Here is a 16,004-nt window from a genome sequence, read left to right on the forward strand (position 1 = left end):
GCGTTGGTTACACCCGTTTTTGCCCGTAACCTCCCAGCAGCCTATATGTTGCACTTTTTAATTTTTTTTTTTTTAAATACAGTGTCTCATTCTGTCATCCAGGCTGAAGTGTGGTGCTACGATCATAGTCCATTGGGGCCTCGAACTCCTGTGCTCAAGCAATCCTCCCATCTAAGCCTCCTGAGTAACTAGACTACAAGCATACCACCATACCTGGATCATTTTTAAATTTTTTGTAGAGATAGGATCTTGCTATGCTGTGCAAGCTCGTCTCAAACTCCTGACCTCGAGTGATCCTCTTGCTTCAGCCTCCCAAAGTACTGTGATTACAGATTGAGCCACCATGCCTGGCACCTTGCATTTTTGTTATGGAGATTGCTTATTTTCTTAAACCTTTTGAGCCAAATTCTGCTAGCCTCCAACTTTTCTTCTGCAACTTCCTCACCTCTCTTAGCCTTTGTGGAATTGAAGCATTCAGGCCTTGCTCTGAATTAGGCTTTGGCTTAAGAGAATGTTGTGGCTGGTTTGATCTTTTATCCAGACCACTAAAACTTTCTTCATATCAGCAATAAGGCTATTTTGCTTTCTTATTTATTTGTTCACTGAAGTAGCACTTCTCATTTCTTTCGAGAACTTTGCATTTGCAAAGTTTGGTACCTAGCTTTTGGCCTATCTTAGCTTTTTTTTTTTTCCATTTTTTTTTTGAGGCAGGGAGACAGAGTCTCGCTCTGTCACCCAGGCTGGAGTGCAGTGGCACGATCTCGGTTCACTGCATCCTCCGCCTCCCGGGTTCAGTTGAGCAATCCTCATGCCTCAGCCTCCTGAGTAGCTGGGAATTACAGGCGTGTGTCACCACACCCAGCTAATTTTTAGTAGAGATGGGGTGTCGCCATGTTTCCCAGGCTGGTCTAGAACTCCTGGCCTCAAGTGATCCGCCTGCCTCGGCCTCCCAAAATGTTGGGATTACAGGCGTGAGCCACCATGCCCAGCCCAGTCTTAGCTTTCGACATGCCTTCCTCACTAAGCTCAATGATTTCTAGCTTTTGATTTAAAGTATAAGACCTGAGACTCTTCCTTTCACGTGAACACCTAGAGGCCATTGTAGAATTATTAATTGGCATAATTTCAATATTGTTGTGTCTCAGGTAATAGGGAGGCCTGAACAGAGGGAGAAAGTTGGGGAAATGGCTGTTGGTGGAGCAATCAGAAGTCACACAACATTTATTGATTAAGTATGCTGTCTTACAGCAGCACAGTTTCTGGTGCCCTAAAACAGTTACCATTCAGGTGTGTTGGTGCAAGAATTCTGGCCAAAAATGTGAAACTTCTAGAAAAATCAATGAATTCAGAATTTTAGGAAGGTTAAAAACTTAAAAGGCCAAGCAGGTCACTCCTAGCAGTGGCCTTCCCAATGTCAAATGCTTTCCTTATTTCTTCATTCTTTTTCTTTTATGTAACACTTGACTGAAATTCTACCAGCTGGGATCCAGTCTTTTTTATGAGATTTAGCTTGCAGCAGTGTACTTTCCTGCTAAAGCATAGCTGAGTTTGGCTTTACAAGGAAATGAGAATTCGGTGTGGGTATGGGTGTTTGGCTGCTGCTGTTTTAGAGTTGGGTTGGTGATTTTTCATAGAGAACGTTTTGAGGGGCTGATCTGAGGGGGGTGCTCAAGTGGAACGTTGTATGCGGAGTGTGCTAGAGACAGAGGGATAAAGTCACCTTTACGAGGTTTAAACAAGGTGGGAGTGTGCAAAGGAGATATTTGACTTTTCTTGCGCCAAGGGCAAGAGAGTCTTGTCTTTCTTACAGCCTGTGATCTTTTCTCTCTCAGATTCAGGTTGGCATTATTACTGTTATACTCCCATTGCATCATTTGTCATGGAAACCAAGCCATTTTAAAATAAATTTTTATTTATGGGAAAAGTTTTGTGAGTTCTATATAATCATCTTCTAAGTGAATTTTTAGAAACAATATTTAGAAGTGAGGTACTCCCCAAAGTGATACACTTTTTTTTTTTTTTTTTTTTTTTTTTTTTTTTTGAGATGGAGACTCGCTCTGTTGCTCAGGCTGGAGTGCATGGCCCGATCTCAGCTCACTGCAAGCTTCACCTCCCGGGTTCACGCCATTCTCCTGCCTCAGCCTCCCGAGTAGCTGGGACTACAGGCGCCCGCCACCTCGCCCGGCTAGTTTTTTGTATTTTTTAGTAGAGACGGGATTTCACCGGGTTAGCCAGGATGGTTTCGATCTCCTGACCTCGTGATCCACCCGTCTCGGCCTCCCAAAGTGCTGGGATTACAGGCTTGAGCCACCACGCCCGGCTGTGATACACTTTTAGTGTTACTTTTCTTAAAAATTTTCTTTAAAAATTCTGCCTAGTTTTTCTATAGCTGTGGCCTAAATGTATCGATTTTATTGCTTTTTCATTTGGTCTTCTTAGAGAATAGAATAATGTAAATAAGATACTAGATTAGAAACAATAATACTGGTGCTGAAGACTGACAGCTTACTTCTGAAGGAAGAAAAATCTATCAGTGTGAAAAAGCAGCAGCCGAAATGTTGAGAATAAGGCCTCTGATCTCCACCGAACCAAACTCCCAATCTTTATACACATGTTCCTCCTATTGTCTTCCCTATCTCAGTAAATACAACTTTTTCCTTCTAGCTATTCAGGTCAAAAAGGTCAGAATCATCCTTGATTCCGCGCTTTCCTTCATATCCCCTAGCACTCCCTATTTTCTATCTCTGCTTTATTTTTCTCCATAGCACTTATCTGATATGCTACACACACACACACACAGCTTTTACTATATATCTTTTCTTTGTATAGAGTGAAAGCACCACAAGGGGAGGGATTTTTGTCTGTTTAGAATACTGCTGTATCTTCATAACTTAGAATAGTGCTTTACATAAAGATGCTCAATTTGTTGAATAAATAAATAATAGTTACCATACTGAATTCTTAGTGTCAGGCTAAGATCTTTGTGCTAGGATCTTTGTATCAGTTATTTCTAATTTTTGTGACAATACTACAAGGAAGGCAGCCTCCCCTTTTTTGCTAAACCTCAGAGAGGTTAAGTGACTTGCCAAGCAAGGTTTGTAAGTAACAGAATTAAGATTGGAATGCACATCTGTCTGATTCCCAAATATGAGTTCTATTCATTAAGCTTCCCTGTATTCATAATGAAAGGGTCACTGAAAAATTTAATAAGATATTGTTCAGTGTTCTTCATTTGATGAAGGAAACTGTATACTATATTTCTTTTTTTTTTTTTTTTTTTTTTTTTTGAGACGGAGTCTGGCTCTGTTGCCCAGGCTGGAGTGCAATGGCCGGATCTCAGCTCACTGCAAGCTCCGCCTCCGGGGTTTACGCCATTCTCCTGCCTCAGCCTCCCAAGTAGCTGGGACTACAGGCGCCCACCACATCGCCTGGCTAGTTTTTTGTATTTTTTTTTTGAGTAGAGACGGGGTTTCAACGTGTTAGCCAGGATGGTCTCGATCTCCTGACCTTGTGATCTGCCCATCTCGGCCTCCCAAAGTGCTGGGATTACAGGCTTGAGCCACCGCGCCCGGCCTGTATACTATATTTCTGACAACAGTTTCCATCTTGGATTATCTTGATTTTAAAAGATTAAAATGAAATAAAATTGGGTGTTTAAAGGAGCATGCCTCAGTTATCTGGAATATTTAGGTATATGTAGAGTGCATTATTCCCCCAAACTGCAAAGTAGAAGGGAGTATTATTTGTATTCTTAGAGAAGGTTAAGAGGTCCTCACTCAAATACTAATTCTGTTTGTTAACTAATTTTAACTTGCTTTTTAAAAAGCAAATATTTATATAAGGGTTATTAGAAGCTAGTCACTGTGAAGAGTACTTTATAAATATTAACTAACTTAACATATATCTTTATAATAACCTTGGGAAAGTTACTTCAGCACTTTGTTCTTTTTCCTGGTCTTTAAACAGAGACAGTTGGTCCAGATGATCTCCAAAGCCCACTCCAGTTCTGCAGTGTTAAGGCTTTCTAACTAACACATAGTTAGTTATGTGTTAAGAAAGTTAGATAAGGTCAGCTTTTCCTAGTGGGAGCAGAGATGAGAGTGGAGCCCCAAAGACAGTGCAGAGTAGAACTGAAAGTTGTGATTTAGGTGAATTAAAAGTGCAGAGTCTGTATGTAGCACAGTGTCAGTTTGGGAGGGAAGGAAGTCAGCATCAAATCATTGCTGAGGTTTTGATGATGTGAAGCTCCTTTCCTTAATATCTAAAGGGAGAAATTCCAAGTTGTTATGTCTTGAGCAGAGCACATGACACCTCCTTATTAATCAACACTACTTTTTAGCTATAGGTTGAAATATGGCTTGTGGTTCTTCAAGATTTTAAGAAATAGGAAATAGGAGAGTTAAGGATTTGGTACATGAAAATATCAAACCTGAATCTGATCAAGCATCTAGAGCTCACTACTAATTTACTGGAAAAACAGGGGGCAGAGGAATATGTTAAATTACGCCTCAAGGGTACAATTACCAAATACCATCTGTGGGAAACTACAGGGCAACCCAGTTTCTTCCAATAAATCAATTGGAAAAGAAAAAAAAAGAGAGATGGAGCAATGACCTATAGATAAAAGCAATTGGAGATAAAGCAACCATTTGCAGTGTATGGATCATATTGGACCCTTAGTTCCTGATTTGAACAATCAGAGGAATCTGAACACCAGTTATTGGAGGTATTAAGAAATTTTTGTTGATTTTTATTTAGGGTTAATAATGTTAGTGAGTTAAAACTTTTTTTTTTTTTTTTTTGAGGCAGGGTCTTAATCTGTCACCCAGGCTGGAGTGCAGTGGCACAATCACGGCTCACCACAGCCTCAACCTCCCAGGCTCAGGTGATCCTCCCACCTCAGCCTCCTGAGTAGCAAGGACTACAGGTGCATGCCACCACACCCGGCTAAGTTTTGTACTTTTTGTAGAGAGGGGGTTTCACCATTTTCCCAGGCTGGTCTCGAACTTCTGGGCTCAAGTGATTGCCCTTTTTTTGGCCTCCCAAAGTGCTGGAATTACAGGCGTGAGTCACTGTACCTGGCCCAAACTCTTTAGATTCAGAGCTAAACACTGAAATATTTATGGATGAAATGATGTGATGTCTAAGATATGCTTCAAAAATAACTGGGAAATAGGGGATGGAATAGATGGAGTTATATATGAAACAAAATTGGTCATGAGATGATAAAGCTAGTTTATGGGTTCATGGGGATTTATTATACTATTCTGTCTGCCTTTATATATGTTTAAGATTTTCATCTTGAAAATCTTTTTTTAAAAGCTGACAAAGGGCCAGCTGTGGTGGCTCACGACTGTAATCCCAGCACTTTGGGAGGCTGAGGTGGGAGGATCGCTTGAGCCCAGGAGTTTGAGACAAGCCTAGGCAACATAGTCTATTTAAAAAAAAAAGCTGACAAATACACATATACTTTCATGATAGAAGTTATGAAAAGGGAGATTATAAAACATTGCTTTCTCAGTGATTTTCATGCAGAAGCAACATCTTCCTATAGTAAAGGTTTCCTCAAGTAAACATATTATATGTTTATTATAATATATATAGTATATATTCATTAGAAAGGATATAACCGGTTCAGAAATACCACTATAGAGAGTGAAAGTCCCCTTCTTAAAGCACATGATACTTTTTAAATGCTGAAAATTGTCATGACATTTGCACATATGTTTCTTTTTCCATTTTTTAAATGCACAAGATAAAATTTCTTAATAGACTAGAACAACTAATTTAGATTCAGAGTCAGTTCTATAAAGGTTTCCTACTGTACTGCATTGTTTTTGCTTTGCAAAGAGGTTATTAACATTTTTTTTCTGGGTTAGGGGAGGAGTTTTTAAAAATCCTGTACAGGTTAATCCATTGTGTGGTAAAAGCTATAGCTAAAGAGGCAATGTGGAATGCTCCAGTGTGCACAACCCCTGCTTTTATCACAGGTGGCAACTGCAGATTAATTCTGGTGTGGTTAGGCTTTACACAAAGGGAAACTTGAACCTGAGAGCCTATGTCCCCAACAGTGCTAATTGGGAGATGTGGAGTGAGGGGATTTCCACTCTTTACAAGATCTCCAGTGCATTTCCTCTTTGTTTTTGCATTTTCCTTTGCTATGAAGCAGCTGCACAGAAGTAAAATGTGATTTCCTGCATTTAGGAGTTCTAGCTTTTCTTTCAGAGACTTATAATTGGAAGGGTGGAATGCATATGGATTAAGCTACCTACAGGGCTAATTTAAACGTAGGTGTTTTATTTTTGTTTTTGTTTTTGTAATGAGTTCACTGCATTTGTGCCAGGAGTATTTTTGTTCAGATGTTTTGAATTAGCAGATAACTCAGGTTGTTTCAAAAGCAGGCTTCTCTCTAGGCTGATCACTGCTTTAACAGTGTGATTCTTTGCAAGCTGACTGAAAAACCACCAATGGCAAAAGTGCATTCTGTCATATTAATAAAAATACTGTAGTTCCTTTGCAGATTCATACAGTATAAATGCTTATCTTGATTATATAACCTGCAGAATTTTCCAAAATGAGAAAAATAGGCAGAGGATGTTTTTCAAGAAAATATGGTAAGGCCATATCAAGGTACAATGTTCCCAGATACAATGTCAGTGGGAATTGAAAAGAACTTATTCGCAGAGTAGATGCTCAGGAGTCATTAGACTTAGGTGAAAGTTCTTATCATAAATTAATACTTCTTTTTGTAGTCATTGTCAATATTTCTTGTCCTATTAACGGTAGTTGATTTTTTTTCTTTTTTCTTTTCTTTTTTTTTTTTTTGAGACAGAATCTTGCTCTGTCACCCAGGCTGGAGTGCAGTGGCGCGATCTCGGCTCACTGCAAGCTCCGCCTCCTGGTTTCACGCCATTCTCCTGCCTCAGCCTCCCGAGTAGCTGGGATTACAGGCACCCGCTACCACGCCCAACTAATTTTTTATATTTTTAGTAGAAATGTTAGCCATGTTAGCCAGGATGGCCTCGATCTCCTGACCTCGTGATCCTCCCGCCTCAGCCTCCCAAAGTGCTGGGATTACAGGCATGAGCCACCGTGCCCGGACGTTCATTTTTTTCAAAATATACTTAGGAGCCTATCCTAAACATGGGCCAGACCTTTGGATATTTTTGGATGTGGTTTCTTCCCAAGTCATTCACCATTGTGTTGATGGTACAAGGCTTCTCCACTTGCAATCAGAGAAACGTCAAATGACTATTAGTAAACAAGAACTGATTATTAAGTACCAGATTAGCAGAGCTGGATGATCAGATCCAAACCACAGCATTCATTATTACTGTAAACTATGTGATCAGTGAAGCTAAACTAGTATTTAAAACCCAGGCACCCACCACTACACTCAGCTAATTTTTGTATTTTCAGTAGAGACAGGTTTTCAGAATGTTGGCCAGGCTGGTCTCGAACCCCTGACCTCAAGTGATCCACCCGCCTTGGCCTCCCAAAGTGCTGGGATTACAGGTGTGAGCCACAGTGCCTGGCCTGTTAGTTTCTATTAATAAGTACACAACACCCTAAACAATTCAAGGCATCTTAATCTCCATTAAGAACAACAACAAAATAATTTTTGTCATGCTGTTAAATCTATCACTATGGATAAAACTGGTGCAAATTGGTCAAATGGATCCAACAAACACTGATGTCCAAGTTGGGATATTGGTAACTATTAATAATGCATAACTCTTGGTCAGTAGTTTAAAAGATCTTCTCTTTATTCTTTTTCTTTTTGAAGGTTCTCAAAGAGCTTTGTTGTTTCAAAATATGTTGTTGAGCTTCCCAGTTTGCTTTCTCATCCTCAAACTGACAATGTTTTTTCTCTAATTCTTTGTGTTAGGCTTCTTTTTCATTTGCTCATGGCGCTGCCATTGGAACTCAACTTCAGAGTCCTTCAGTTTTTGAGCTTTTTTTTTTTTGACCTTCATTTCAAACACCTGCTCCATCTCCAGCTCCGTCCTTCATTTTAGCTACATACTCCTTTCTTCTTCCATTTGTGCCAGAAGTCTCTTAGCCCTTATTTGTTATCAACTACATTATAAGTCACAACTGCCAGTTTTCTGCTTTCATAGTGGGCATTTAATAACATCTTTCAAATCATGCATATGTGTTATTAACGTATTTCTTAAAATTGTAAAAACAATGTTCGCCATTTTTAACTTTAGCAACACCCCAAGGATACTGCCTTCCCCTAACCCTTTTGCCATTAAGTTCAATGATACAGTATTACTACCTACCTAAGCAAGAGGTAAATGGTCCTTCATCTTTTTAACAAGCTTATTGTCTTCTTCATCTGTTTCTGGAAATTTATATGTTTTAAGTTCTTAGATTTCTTTCATTATCTGTTTTAAAGTTATTATCTGGTTTAATTCCATGTCCTGAAGGAGCAATGAAGTATAAACAAACCTGCACCCTGTTATCGGGCACCTGACATCTGTTCACTCATGATTCTGCATTTAGGTAGTCCACAGATTTAGTATCAATGTAGTCGATAACGAGCTGCCAGCAATTACTATTATCTACTGCATCTCCAAATCCTGGGGTATCAACTATTGTAAGCAGCAACTTAACACTGCCTTCTTTGATTAAAACTTTGGATTGTTCCTCCTGTACAATCTTTTTAGTAATAATTCTATGAGAAAGACTTGGATATTCTGGAGAATGCAAATCTATGAGGAATCATGAGTAGATTAATGTTGTCTTTCCCGGATTTCCCACTACCATAAGTGTGAATTCAAACCTTCTCTTCACTGATTCTCTGGATACTTGATTTCGGAGATTGGCAAATCCCACACATTTCCATCATTCCAGTCGTCCAGATTCCAACAGAAGAAATCCACAGAGGAACCATGGTGCTGCTGTTGATGCTCCTCTCCTAAGCAGCAGTGGATCTTGCACTCCAGGTCATTCTTTTCAAAACGCTGATGTAATGCTGTTACTCCCCTGCCTCAAAACCTTCAGCAGTTACCCATTCCTGCCCTGAAAGTAATTCTTCCAGTTTGGCCGCAGCCTACTTTTCAGGCCATATTGCTTACCATTCTCCTCTAGAGACTCTGCTTCAGCCAGTGCCAGCTAATTAGTGGCTCTAGACTGCTTTGTGTTTTCTTCCTTTTCTTTTTCCCCTTATCTAAAATATACTCCTACCTCCAAATCCTGTTTTTCCTTCATGGCTATCTCAGTCCCTTTTCTGTCACACAACCTTTTTTGACCTCTGTAGTCTGCATTTATCTTTTCTTCCTTGGAACTTGTAGCATTTATTAACCCTGGCACACATCTGGCTATTGGTCCTATACTATGTGTTCTTGTTTTAGTGTTTAGTTTTTCACGTTAGTGTCTATTGTTATTTCAACCAGATTAGAAACTCTGAGGGACGGGATACCCGTTTGCGTATTTTCCACAATGCATGGCATCCAGTAGGTGTGTGTAATAAATATGGTTATTTATACATTAAATAATCCAGTGCTTACATTTATTATGTCATAGCCACCATTTCAGTTAATCTTTACAGTAACTTTGAGGGAATGAGTATTTTCTCTCCGTGACAAATGAGGAAACTGAGGCTCAGAAAAGTTCGGTAACTTGCTGAAACCACACAGGTTAAGTGATGAAGTCAGGATTCAAACCCACATCTTTGGACTCAGTAACACATGCTGTTTAACCATACTGGTAATTCTGCCACCTTATGAGACTGATGTATGTGTTTTGAGGATGGGAAATTACCTACCACTTAACTTACTATTATTTACTTAATAATGGCAGAAGAAAAAGTGTGCAAACCTGGATTTGTAGTGATTCCTAGCAGGAATAATGAAACAGATTCAAACTGTGCCGAAGTTCACAGGAAAATAGAATTTCCCTTAATCTCGTTGATTACTGGTGGAATGACTCATCTTCCAGTTGTACATTGCTCTTGAGTTACTCAGATATTTGTATAAGTTAGAGAGTGGAAGGAAAACCACCAATGAGATGTACAAGACACGTCATTTGAGCTGATGAATGTTCCCGGGATATCCCCAAGATTTCTACCTGAGTATTCTTGCCTGTCCTATTTACTGTTTGACTCTTTCACCTTTTGGTTTTCTTTCAGAGTAAAATCACTTCCCATTTCCTTTCTGCTTTTCACTTGGATAACTTTCACAGTCTACTCTCTTACTACTGCAGTGCACAAAGATTTACTGTCTACATATTTAACATTAGTGAGATTTACTGTTGAATTTATGCACTAGAAGTTTCAGGAATTTAAATTTTTCCTTTTTCATTCTCTTTTCTGCTTCTGATTTTTTTCACTAAAAGAGAACAAAAATAACCCAAACTATTTTCTTTTTATAAAAAATTAGCAATAGAATTGAGTATAGATGGTAGTAAATTCTGCTTCATTTCTGTGGAAACATTGAAAACTTGATGGCTTCTGCAAATGACTGATAAATTGTTTCTGCTTTATAAAGAAAGGAAATAGCTCATTCAATTCAATGAAGTCATTAGTAAATGGAATTAGAAATAAAGATTCTGTATTTTTTTGTTGTCATTAATTTGGTCTTTCTGTCCGCATCTCAGTTTTCTCACAGGTTTGTTTTGAGGATAGATCAGAAGACATATGCACACTGTAAAGCATAAAGTAATCCTTAAGGATGCACTACAGGCAGTCCTCAGCCGAGAAACTTGATTTATGAACCACGCATACATGCGTACTACAAAGGGATGGATCTTACCTCAGTCTAGTGTCCTTTGAAAGTGACAAGCTAAATGGTCTTTTTGGCCCCCGAATCAGAATACCTAGGAACAACTGAAATGTAGACATATTTTTCTTATACATGTGGGAGCAGTTAGGTTATGGGTCCTTTCAGGGATTCATCTACTCTGCTGCCATGTGAAGACAGGAACCCATTTCTCAGACAGGAATAGGAAGCAGGAAAAGTTACTTTCCTGGTATCCAATGTTGAAACCCAAAAAGTTTATAAATGTTGACAAACTATTGGTAAAACTTGTGGTATTATTATTTACCTAAAGCACATACAGGGGCTTTTATAGTATAGACTTTTTACAGTCAAATCATTTAATTTTATTGAGTCCTTACAATAGCCCTTTGAAGTATGTATTAATAGCCCCACTTTATTCCTGAGGAACGTAAGGCCCAGAAAAGTGAAGCGACTTGATCAGTGAAGGGGCTTAAATTTTCTACACGTTTCCTTTCAAAGACGAAGGGAAGTTAGGCACTGTGTTGGCACTTTAGAGCAGGTTCTGGGTTAGTTGTGAAGCAGAGGGGATTTCCAGGGTGTGTAAGCACGAACAAACTCCTTGAATGAAAGCAGAATTTTTTTTTTAAGTAGTTAACAGCGTTTTGGGGTTTGCAGGACTCAGGCTGTGTTACTGCCTTTTTTTCTTTTTTTCTTTTTTTGGCCTGATTTGTTTCTTTCTAATTTAGGAGCAAGATTTTATAATTAAAAATATATTGCCTATTGCCCTTTCTTTTAGCTGTTCTCCATAAATCTGTCAGAATATGATATGAAAAGGAAGGAGAGTGGGATTAAAAATAATATAGCTGATTCTGTCTAGACATTTAATTTCTAAACTATCTTTACCTGAGTTAGATCTTTCTGCAGAGCTCAGACAAGATTTAAGAAATAACTTTAAACTTGTAAGTAAATTCTGTTCTATCTGGAATTTATAGGAGAATGTATTAATACTTGGAAATAATACCTAACTGCTAGGGAGCATGCATCTTTAGCTCATGATTCTAGATGATTGAGAATTTTTTAGGGAAAGTTTTTTAGTCCTTCATGTAGTTGATAGTGGGCTATCATTTTATATTTCAAGATTAAAAAATAGATTATCTTCTTTCTCCTTCCTCTCCTCTTCCTCTTCTCTTTTTTTCTTCTTTCTGGCTGTATGGAATGACAATTTAATTATTCATTGAGTCTTCTATTAATGAGTATTTAAGTGGTTTCAAATCTTCCACTATTACAGAAGTGCCACAGTGAATCACCTTACACATTTGTAATTTCTCATATTCTGATATAGATGTAAGATAGATTCCCACAAATTGAATTGCTAGCACAATGGAGACATATTAATTTTGATTGGCCTTCATGGAAATTTTATCAGTATATACTCAGCAAATTATATATTAATATTTGCTAGTTAATAATCAGCAAAATATGAGAATTCTTTCTCCACACCTTTAAGATTCAGTGTGCTATCAAACATTTTGATCTTTGCCTATATGAAGTAAAAAATAAAATTGCAGTATAGGATTAATTTACAGTTTTCTTGGAGTGTGGTGGAGCATATTTTCACAGGTTTAAGAGTCACTTATATTTATTTTCTGCGAACTGTTTACTCCTGTCTTGCCCATTTTTTGAGTTTTGACTGTTTTCTTATCAATTTTAGGAGCTCTTTATTTGAAAAATCTGTGGTTTAAATTACAATTTTTGAAGCTTTACTTATGTTTTTTTCTCTATGTACATTTTAAAATATTCAAATTTATCAGACTTTCCTTTTATGGCTCCTGGGTTTCATATTTAGAAAGATTTTTTCTGTTGCAAGGTTATTGAAAAGCCAACAAACACAAAAACTTGCTTTTGCTCCCTACACTTTTGTTGTTTTTCTCTAAATTTTTCATCCATTTGGAATTTTTTTCTGATGTGAGGTATAGTTCCAACTTAATTTCTTCCCCAGCTAATTAGCCAATTGTGTCAACATCATTTGTTTAGCAACCCATATTTTACCCAACTAGTGATAAAGTGGGGTGTTACTGTTAGCATGTACCAAATTCTTCATATGAATATTTAGGTCTTTTTTTGGACCTTCTTTTCTGATTCACTAATCTGCATACTTCTTAACAGTATGACACTATTTTGATTATTGTAGTTTCATGATATATGTAATATCTATTAGAGCTAATTTTTATAACTTGGGTTCTGGCACTTTCTTTAATAAACTTACCAGAGGTAAATATTATAGGCCTATGATAAAATGTATTAGCAATGTTCCCTGGGGCAAAATCACGTTTTATATATGTGACAGAGTCCTATTACCAGTAGCTTTTAAGCATTTTTGAACACAACACAGATACAATATACATTATATGTAATAACACATTTATAAATAAAAAAAATTTATACATTAAAAAAATTATGGACTCTTGCTGTATTTGTTGCACTCTATTTTTAGTTCTGTTTATTTCTCTCCGAAATGCTGGTTGCAACTGTATTAAATTGATCTCATGACCTAGTAAGGTGTTGTGACCTGCAGTTAAAAAACCACCTTATTATTTGATGTTTTAAATCATAGCCATTCTAACTGGTGTGAGATGGCATCTCATTGTGGTTTTAATTTGCATTTCTCTGATGATTAGTGATATGGAGCATTTTTTCATGTTTATTAACCACTTGTATGCCTTCTTTTGAGAAGTGTCTGTTCATGTCTTTTGCCTGTTTTTTAATGGGGTTGTTTTTTGCTTGTTGAATTAAGTTCCTTATAGATTCTGGATATTAGCCCTTTGTTGGATGCAGTTTGTAAATATTTTCTCCTATTCCGTAAGTTGTCTGTTTAAAGTAAATAGTTTATTTTGCTATACAGAGTCTCTTTAATTAATTAATTAGGTCCCACTTGTCAATTTTTGTTTTTGTTACAGTTGCTCTTGGGGACTTAACCAAAAATTCTTTGCCAAGGCTGAAGTCAAGAAGGGTATTTTCTAGGTTTTCTTCTAGGATTTTTATAGTTTGAGGGTTTACATTTAAATCTTTAATCCATCTTGTGTTAATTTTGATATGTGGTGAAAGTTAAGGGTCCAGTTTCATTCTGCTACATATAACTAGCCAGTTATCCCAGCACCATTTATTGAATAGGAATTCCTTTCCCCATTGCTTGTTTTTGTTGGCCTTGTCAAAAATCAGGTGTATGCGAATGTACTGCTTTGTTTCTGAGTTTTCTGTTCTGTTCCATTGGTCTGTATGTCTGTTTTTGTACCAGTATGAGGCTGCAGAGAAAGGGGAATGCTTATACACTGTTGACGGGATGTAAATTAGTTCAGCCACTGTGGAAAGCAGCTTGGAGATTTCTCAAATAACTTAAAACAGAGCAACCATTTAACTCAGCAATCCCACTGCTGCGTGCATACCCAAAGGGAAATGAATCATTATACCAAAAAGACACATCCACTCACATGTGCATTGCTGTGCTACTCACAATAGCAAAGACATGGAATCAACCTAGTGCCAATCAGTGGTGGACTGGCTAAAGAAAATGTGGTACTATACACCATGGAATACTAGGCAACCGTAAAAAAGAACAAAGTCATGTCCTTTGCAGCAACATGGATGGAGCTGGAGGCTATAATCCTAAGCAAATTAATTCAGGAAGAGAAAAGCAGATACTGCAAGTTCTTATAAATGGGAACTAAACATTGAGCATACATGGACATAAACATGGGAACAATAGACAATGCAGACTGCTAGAGGGGGTGGGGTGTGGGTTGAAAAGCTACCTACTGGGTACTATGTTCACTGCCTGGGTACAGTATACCCACGTAACAAACCTCCACATGGATCCCTTGTATCTGAAATAAAAGTTGAAATACTAAAATAGATAAAAACAAGGAAAAAATAAAAATACTTCATCACTGACTTCAAGAATGAAGCCGCAGACCCTCGCAGTGTTACAGTTCTTAAAGATAGTGTGTCCAGAATTTGTTCCTTCAGACATTTAGATGTGTCTGGAGTTTCTTCCTTCTGGTGGGTTCGTGGTCTCGCTGTCACGAGTGAAGCTGCAGACCTTCCTGGTGAGTGGTGCAGCTCATAAAGGCAGTGTGGACCCAAAGTGAGCAGCAGCAAGATTTATTGCAAAGAGCGAAAGAATAAAGCTTCCACAGTGTGGAAGGGTACCCAAGGAGGTTGCCGCTGGCTGGCTGGCTGGCTGGCTGGCTGGCTGGGGCACCCTGCTTTTATTCCCTTATCTGGCCCCACCCATATCCTGCTGATTGGTCCACTTTACAGAGAGCTGATTGGTCCGTTTTGACAGAGTACTGATTAGTGTATTTACAAACCCTGAGCTAGACACAGAGTGCTGATTGGTGCATTTACAATCCTTGTGCTAGACACAGAGTCACAGAGTGCTGATTGGTGCACATACAATCCTCCAGCTAGATCTAAAAGTTCTCCAAGTCCCCATCTGGTTCAGGAGCCCAGCTGGCTTCACCCAGTGGATCCTGCACTAGGGCTGCAAGCCAGCTGCCTGCCAGTCCCAAGCCAGACCTGCACTCCTCAGCCCTTGGGCTGTCCGTGGGACCGGGATGGCACCAGTCGCCACGGAGCAGGAGGCGGCACCTGTAGGGGAGGCTCAGGCCGTGAGGGAGCCCACCGCATGGGGAGAAGCTCAGACATGGCGGGCTGCAGGTCCCAAGCCCTGCCCCAGGGGGAGGCAGCTAGGGCCGGGTGAGAATTTGAGTGCGGCTCTGGCGGGCCGGCACTGCTGGGGGACCCGGCAACCTCTGCAGCTGCTGGCCCGGTTGCTAAGCCCCTCACTGCCCTGGGCCGGCGGTGCTTGCTGGCCGTTCCGTGTGCCCGGCGGCCGAGCCTACGCCCATGCCCCCCGGAACTCACAAGGGCCCGGGAGCGCAGCCCCGGTTCCCACCCGCCCCTCTCCCTCCACACCTCCCCAGAAGTAGAGGGAGGAGGCTCTGGCCTCAGCCAGCTCAGAGAGGGGCTCCCAGGGTGCCGTGGGCTCCTCAAGTGCCGCCAGAGTGGAAGCCAAGGCTGGTGGCCAAGGAGGCACGGAGAGTGAGGGCTGCTAGCACATTGTCACCTCTCAATTAGACATATCCAGGTGAAATACCATTAGTCCTTATTAGTCTCTTTTGGGGAGGGAGTAGGGGAGTGGGAGTGATGTAGGTCCTTAAATAAAATAGGGAGACCACATCAAAGAAAGTAGGATTTCTAAGCCAAAAAACTCATGAAGGA

At 39.4% G+C, this 16,004-nt stretch overlaps 1 protein-coding gene and 1 pseudogene across 10 annotated transcripts in view; one reads left to right on the top strand and one right to left on the bottom strand.

Moving 5' to 3' along the window:
• PRORP (protein only RNase P catalytic subunit) overlaps window positions 1–16,004 on the top strand; it is a 149,064-nt gene that overhangs the window by 26,940 nt on the left and 106,120 nt on the right. The gene's annotated exons all lie outside the window — the stretch shown is intronic.
• Window positions 7,657–8,956, bottom strand: LOC102136532 (septin-7 pseudogene; annotated as a pseudogene).

This window comes from Macaca fascicularis, chromosome 7, assembly GCF_037993035.2.
Source record: "Macaca fascicularis isolate 582-1 chromosome 7, T2T-MFA8v1.1".
NCBI classification, from domain to species: domain Eukaryota; kingdom Metazoa; phylum Chordata; class Mammalia; order Primates; family Cercopithecidae; genus Macaca; species Macaca fascicularis.